Source organism: Lipotes vexillifer, unplaced genomic scaffold (genome assembly GCF_000442215.2).
Source record: "Lipotes vexillifer unplaced genomic scaffold, Lipotes_vexillifer_v1.1 scaffold995, whole genome shotgun sequence".
Classification (NCBI taxonomy): Eukaryota; Metazoa; Chordata; class Mammalia; order Artiodactyla; family Lipotidae; genus Lipotes; species Lipotes vexillifer.
The window spans coordinates 2,242,583-2,250,607 of record NW_006785389.1 but is presented as its reverse complement, the minus strand read 5'-3'; positions in this window follow the sequence as shown (position 1 = coordinate 2,250,607).

The following is an 8,025-nucleotide window of genomic DNA, read 5'->3' as shown; positions in this document are numbered from 1 at the left end:
AGGGTGTGAACCCGTGTCCCCTGCATCGGCAGGCGGACTCTCAACCACTGTGCCAGCAGGGAAGCCCGGCAGGCGGATTCTTTTTTTTTTTAATTTATTTTTAAATTTATTTATTTATTTATTTTGGGCTGTGTTGGGTCTTCGTTTCTGTGCGAGGGCTTTCTCTAGTTGTGGCAAGCGGGGGCCACTCTTCATCGTGGTGCGCGGGCCTCTCACTATTGGGGCCTCTCTTGTTGCGGAGCACAGGCTCCAGACGCTCAGGCTCAGTAGTTGTGGCTCACGGGACCACGGGCTCCGCGGCATGTGGGATCTTCCCAGACCAGGGCTCGAACCCGTGTCCCCTGCATTAGCAGGCATATTCTCAACCACTGCGCCACCAGGGAAGCCCCAGGCGGATTCTTAACCACTGCGCCACGAGGGAAGCCCACCTCTTTGCATTTAACAAAGGCAACCACTGTTCAGGTTTTTTCCACCATAGAACTTTTGCCTTTTCTAGAACTTCATATAAAGAGAATCATACATTATTTCTTTTGTGTAAGGCATACCCTAAGATTTTTGAGATTAATCCATGACATTGTATACATTGTTAGCTTGTTTCTTTTTACTGTTAATATTCCATTTTTTGAATGAACCACAATTTATTTATCCATGATCTTGTTGATGAACATTTGAGTTGTGTCTCGTTTTGGGCTTTTATGAGTAATGCTACTATGAACATTTTTGTACAGTGCCTTTAGTAGAACCATGTTTTTATTTCTCTTGGGAAAATATCTAGGGGTGGAATTGCTGGGTCATGAATTAACAAGGTCTGATTTTATTAATTTTTTGTTTTATGGTTAGGTTTTTTTTTTTTGTTGGTGTGTGTGTGTGTGTGTGTGTGTGTGTGTGTGTGTGTGTGTTTAAATGTCCTAATGAAGCTTTGCCAAAACTCCAAACATATTCTCCTGTTTTCTTCTGGTAGTTTTATATTTTTTGCTTGTATATCAAGACTTAATATCCACCTTGAATTAATTTTTATGTAAGTGTGAGGTAGTAGACAAGGCATTTATTTTTCTTATGGTTGTCCAGTTGTTTCCGTACCGTTTAATGAAAAAATTTTCCTTCATAGTATTGTTGAAAATCTATTGAATGTATATGTGTGGATCTATTTTGTTGCTCTCATCTCTTCCATTGATCTATTTTGCTTGCCCTGTGCCAACATGATATGTCCTTTTTTTATATTCATATTTTGACCCACGTTTCAGTAGATCTATTTTATTTTTTATTTATGTACCATCTCAACCTCCGATTAGAATGGAAAGTATGGATAAAGCTAGTATTAGGTTTAGATTGATTGATGGTGAGATTTGATATAGGATTGATAGGGGTGCAAGTTTTTGTCATGTTAGGATTAGGCCTGCTGTTCAAGGGATGCCTTGTGTTACTTCGGGCACTCAAAAGTAAAAAGGGGATAGTCCTAGTTTTATAGCTATGAAATAGAATGAATTAGCTTTTTCATAGCCATGGAAAAGAATGAATTAGTCTTGTTTTAATGAGACTTTCAGGAAACAATAATTTAATCATAAAATATCATCTTGAAAATGAACACACTCTTATCAGTATCGACTGGTAAATTAATTGTGTTATCCAAAAAGGCCAACAAATCCTAGCTAGTATGAACAGGATATTAAATTCATTAATGATTCATACAACTGTTTTGAGCATACAAATAATCTCTGGTTTTATACCCACTACATTTAAGAATTCTATAAACTGTGAGGCATTCAATGTGTTTAATGTGGCAGAAAATCATAATAAATGTTTCATTATTTTATTTTGTTCAGTCCTTTTCTCATTAAGCATGGAAACACTGTCATAACCATCTTGGGTTTCATTTCCATGAGGTCATCATGTAAGGCGTATATCCGGGCACTGATCTTATCAGTGTTATCATTGTTGATGCTGTTGGGTTGAATAGCTTTGTGATGGTTCATTGGCCGGAGTGTAATAGGTTAATGATGCCTGCTATTATAAGTAGTAGGGATTCGGTGGCCTGTGTTAGAAAATATTTAGTGGAGGCTTCTATGGCTCGTGGATTAAAGTTTTTTACTATAATAGGGATGATGGCTATTATATTTATTTTGAATCCAATTCAGGCTAGTAGCCAGTGAGAGCTGGTAATTACTATTATAGGTCCTAAAATGACAGTTGTCAGGATAATGGTAAAGATAATGGGATTTATTAGTACCGGAAGGATATAAACCAACATTTTTGGGGTATGGGCCCGATAGCTCATTTAGCTGACCTTACTGTAGAATGTAGTGTAATATGGTAGCACAGAGAACTTTGAATTCTTAAGGGTAGGTTCAATTCCTATGATTCTAGAAATAAGAGGGTTTGAACCTCTGTTATTTACTCTATCAAAGTAACTCTTTTGTCAGACATATTTCTTATGTTTGTGGAGGGATGCTTGCTGTTATGACGTGCAGTGATACATGTCATATGCATAGGGCTAGTGTTAGAGGTAGGAAGCTTTTTCAGAGTAAGTGTGTTACTTGGTCATACCGAAATCGAGGGTAGGATGCTTGAATCCATAGGAAAGATATTGTTAGTAGTAGTGTTTTAATGATGGAGTTAATTGTATATAGTTCTGGCGTGTAGGGGTTGTGGGACGTTCCTAGAAATAGAATTGTTGTGAATATATTTATTGTAATGATGTTGGCATATTCTGCTAGGAAGAACATGGTGAAGGGGCCTGCTGCGTACTCTACATTGAAGCCAGACACGAATTCGGATTCTCCTTCTGTTAAGTCAAAAGGGGCTTGGTTGGTTTCTGCTAGGGTAGAAATAAATCATGTTATGGCTAGTGATCATGATGGGAAGATTAGTCGTAATTGTTCTTGCGTTGTGGTTAGGGTTGATAGGGTGAAGGATCCATTTATTAAGAGTACTGATAAGAGGATGATTGCTAGTGTTACTTCGTATGAGATTGTTTGTGCTACTGCTCGTAGGGCTCCAATTAATGCGTATTTTGAGTTGGAGGCCCAGCCAGATCATAGAATAGAGTATACGGCTAGACTTGATATTGCTAGTATGAATAATACTCCTAGTTTTATGTTGATGAGGGGGTATGGCATGGGTAGGGAGATTCATATTGTGAGGGCTAGGGTTAGGACTAAGATGGGTGCGATGATAAATATGGAGGTGGAGGTTGTAGCTGGTCGTAGGGGTTCCTTAGTGAATAGTTTGATAGCATTGGCAATGGGTTGGAGTAGGCCGTGAGTTCCTGCAATGTTTGGTCCTTTTCGGAGTTGTATGTAGCCTAGGATCTTATGTTCTACTAATGTCAAGAATGCCACGGCTAGGAGAATAAGAATGATGAGCATTAAAATGTTAATTATAAACATTTTGTTAGAGAGAGGATTTGAACCTCTGGGCATAAAGGTTTAAGTTTTACGCAATTACCGGGCTCTGCCACCCTAACAAAACCCTGGTCTTGGGTGGTTAGTTTGTGCTTGCTTATTAAGTTGAGATTAGATCATTAATTGTTTTGAAGGCGCTTTTTAAAGTGGGCCTTTTTTCTCTTGTCTTTTCATACTGGGAGAAATGTGTAATAGATAGAAACTGACCTGGATTATTCCTGTCTGAACTCAGATCACTAGGACTTTAATCCTTGAACAAACGAACCCTTAATAGCAGTTACACCATTGGGATGTCCTGATCCAATATCGAGGTTGTAAACCCTATTGTCGATATGAACTCTAGAATAGTCTTGCGCTGTTATCCCTAGGGTAACTTGTTCCGTTGATCAATTTTTTGGATCAATAAGTGATATTATGCTTTGGCTAGTGGGTCTAGGCTTTAATCACTTGGAGGGTTTTTTGTGCTCTGAGGTCACCCCAACTAAAATTGTCAACCCATGTGAAATTTTGTTATTCCTTGGCGGTTTGAGATTATGGTTTTTTGGGTTGATTAACTGAAGCTCCATAGCGTCTTTTTGTCTTACTTTGTTATCCCCGCCTCTTCATTGGTAGGTCAATTTCACTGACTGAAAGTAAGAGACAGTAAAACCCTCGTGTGGCCATTCATACAAGTCCTTATTTAGAGAACAAATGATTATGCTACCTTTGCACGGTCAGGATACCACGGCCGTTTAATGGTTGTCACTGGGCAGGCGGTGCCTCTAATACTGGTGATGCTAGAAGTGATGTTTTTGGTAAACAGGTGGGGTTTGCATTTGCCGAGTTCCTTTTACTTTTTTTAATCTTTCCTTGAGTGCACGCCTGTGTTGAGTTAACAGTGTATTTAATAAATAGATTAGCATTGGATTGTATTTATTTACTGTTAATTATCAGTATATTATTAGTTGCTGATGTAAGCTTGTGCAAGGAGAAATATTTCTTGTTACTCATGTTGACAGTATTGCTTCTATAATCTTATAGATTAGTCCGGTAATAAGACTAGAAGTTGATTTACTTAATATTGGAATTGGGATGTGTTTTGTTGTTGAGCTTGAACGCTTTCTTAATTGATGGCCGCTTCTAGGCCAACTATGGTGTTGTTTGTTTCTACTCTCTAGTTAAGGTTGTATCCATTTCTAAAAAGCTGTACCTTTTTAGACTAACGTTTTAATATACATGGAAGCTTATTATGGTTTTTAGTATTATTTAATGTTGAACTGAAATTCTTTTCCTGGACAACCAGCTAACACCAGACTTGTTAGGCTTGTCACCTCTACTTATAAATCTTCTCACTATTTTGCCACATAGATGAGTTTGTTCTAGTAACTGTTCATAAGTAGCTGGTTTCGGGTAGTTTAGCTTAAGTTCTCTTTGTTACGTTGTTGCTAGTTAAGTCATTAAGCAAAAGGTACAAGGGGTAAGCTTTGCTTTTTTATTACTTTTAATATTTCTTTCATCATTCCCTTACAGTACTTTTTCTATAGCGCCATCAGTGTCTAAATTTCTATCTCCTATACTTTAGATGTTTAGTGAATGTTTTATTTGACTAGCTTGTTAGTATTGTGGGAAAGGTGTGGGCTAGGTTTAGTTCAAGACATACATAGCTTATGAAATCTTCTAGGTGTAAACTAGGTGCTTTATTTAAGCTATGCCTTATTTTATCCAAGCACACTTTCCAGTATGCTTACCTTGTTACAACTTATCTCTTCTCATATAATTGTTTAGCATGTGTTAATGAATTGTGGCTTTGTCATGGCACTTGAGGAGGGTGACGGGCGGTGTGTGCATGTTTCATGGCCTTATTCAATTAAGCGCTCTATTCTTAATTTACTACTAAATCCTCCTTTCGTTTTTAGGTTTCATAAAAACTTTCGTGGGGGTAAAGGGTGTTATTGGTGTAGAAAATGTAGCCTGTTTCTTCCCACCCCATAGGTTACACCTTGAGCTAACGTTTTTAGCTGTTATAATTGTGCTTACTTTTGCTCCTTTTTAGGGTTTGCTGAAGATGGAGGCATATAGGCTGGAGTAGCAAGGGTTGGTGAGGTTTATCGGGGTTTATCGATTATAGAACAGGCTCCTCTAGAGAGGTGTGAAGCACCACCAAGTCCTCTGAGTTTTAAGCTGTTGCTAGTAGTACTCTGGCAAATAGTCTAGTTCTTATGATTATTTGGGTTTAGGGCTAAGCATAGTGGGGTATCTAATCCCAGTTTGGGTCTTAGCTATCGTGTGATCAGAATATGTTAAAGTCACTTTAGTAGTTTATTTTTATTATGGCTTTTTACAGCTTAATTAAGGTTTAACTTTATATTGTATATTTCTTTAACACGCTTTACGCCGTAGTTCTATTAATTTGGGTCAATCATATGACCGCGGTGGCTGGCACAAAATTTACCAAACCTGATTAATATGGCTTAGTCAAACTTCCGTTTATGGCTTAATTTTTATCACTGCTGTCTCCCATGGGGGTGTGGTTAAACAAGGTGTTGTGAGCTGCTGCTGTAGCATGCTTGATACCTGCTCCTTTTAATCTTAGTGATTTAGAGGGCATTCTCACCGGAGTGTGGATACTTGCATGTGTAATTCTATTAAAAACTAATAGAAAGGCTGGGACCAAACCGTTATGTTTATGGGGCTAGTGAGCCCATCTAGACATTTTCAGTGTCTTGCTTTAGGAAATATTTAAGCTACATTAACTTGTTGCACATAAGTGGTGTTTGTATGGTTGTATTATGTGGCTTATGTCAGATTTAGTATTAAATTTTTGATAAGATGGCTGGCGAATCTAGGGGGATGTCTGTCTATATGGGTGGTGAATATCTAAGTAGCTCATTGGTATGATAGGGAGGGGATTGAGGTTGATTTATTGTGATGGATAAATATTTTAAGCCGGAGTGGGGAATAGTAAAGTGTTATGTCCTGTGACCATTAAGTGATTGTACAACAAAGGTTGCTCTTGCCAATTAATAAATACATCCAGGTCCAGCTACAATTTGCTTTAAGTGTTAAGCACTTAACACTTAAGTGTTAAGTGTTAAGACCTTTTAAGGTCAATAGCTGAGTCTAAGCACTTCATCCCCACCCAAAATAAAAAATACCCAATGTATGAAATCGCAGTTATATGTGAGCATGGGCTGATTAGTCATTAACCAATTAGATGTCTTACTTAAGGGGAAAGAGAGGGCGACTGTGTTAAGACCTTTTAAGGTCATAGTTGAGTCCAAGCATCCCCCCTAAAGATTAAAAAATACCAAATGCATGAAAACATAGTTATGTGTGAGCATGGGCTGATTAGTCATTGGTTCATCGAGATGTCTTATTTAAGGGGAAAGAGTGGGCGATTTTAGGTGAGATGGCCCTGAAGTAAGAACCAGGTGTCTGATAAAGTTCAGTAGAAACCCCCACAAGTTATGGGCCCGGCGCGAGAAGAGGGGACCCCTGCCGAGCGGGTTGATGGTTTCACGCAGCCTGCTGATTAAGCTCGTGGTCTAATGGACGGGATTCCAAGCATGTTGATTTAAACTGATTTAACTTAATGTACTATGTTCGATCAATAATATGTATTATGTAATATCAATGATTACATTACATACTAACATTCCCCATATTTGTGTTTGGTTATACAACGGCTATAGCCACTGAACAATATCCTGAGGTTTGGGTTTCTAATAAGGTTGTATTGGGGGCGTTTCTTTTAGGGTTAATAGTAGAGTTTTTAATGGTGTTTTGTATTTTGAAGGATGAGGATGTGGAAATTGTGTTAAAGTTTAATGGGTTGGGGGATTAGGTTATTTATGATACTGGTGACTCTAGGTGTTTTAGTGAGGAGGCTATGGGGATTGTGGCATTATATAGTTATGGTACTTGGTTGGTGATTGTTACTGGTTGGTCATTATCTATTGGTGTTGTGGTTTTATGGAGATTACTCGGGGTAATTAAATAAGAGTATACTAAGGGTGATGGTGATGAGAAATGATAGAAAGTATAGTTTAATAAGGTCTTTTTGGTTTGAGATTAGTGTGGAGGATTTTAGTTGAATGAAGGCTGTAGTCTTTGGTAAGATAGTTTCTAGTCAGATTAAGTCTAGGAGGGAGGTTGCTAATTTTTGGCTCATTAATAGGTTTAGATGGGGAGGTAGGCCGTGTGTGATGGTAGGGAAATATCCTAGGAGAGTAGAAAATTTAAAGGAGTTTGAGGGTAAGTATATTTTGAGTTTTGTGTGTTAAGGTTGGTTTCGAATGCTAGTACAAAACCCGAGCTGTTACTATGAGGGCAGTTAGTTTTAAGTGCAAAGGTGTGGTTATTAGGGGATGGTTGTTGGGGGAATGTTGTTGGAGATGATGAATCCAGCAAAGACACTTCCGATTAGTAGGTGTTTGATAGAATTAACTAGGAGGGGATTGTTTTCATTGATAGGAGCTGAGGTAGAGAAGCGGGTTGTCCCAGTAGTGTGAAGAAGATGATGCGAGTGCTATAGCTGGCTGTCAGGGAGGTAGCGGTTAGAGTTATTAATAGGGCTCAGGCGTTGGTATAAGACGTGGTGGCGGTTTCGATGATTAGGTCTTTAGAGTAAAAACCAGTGAGAAAA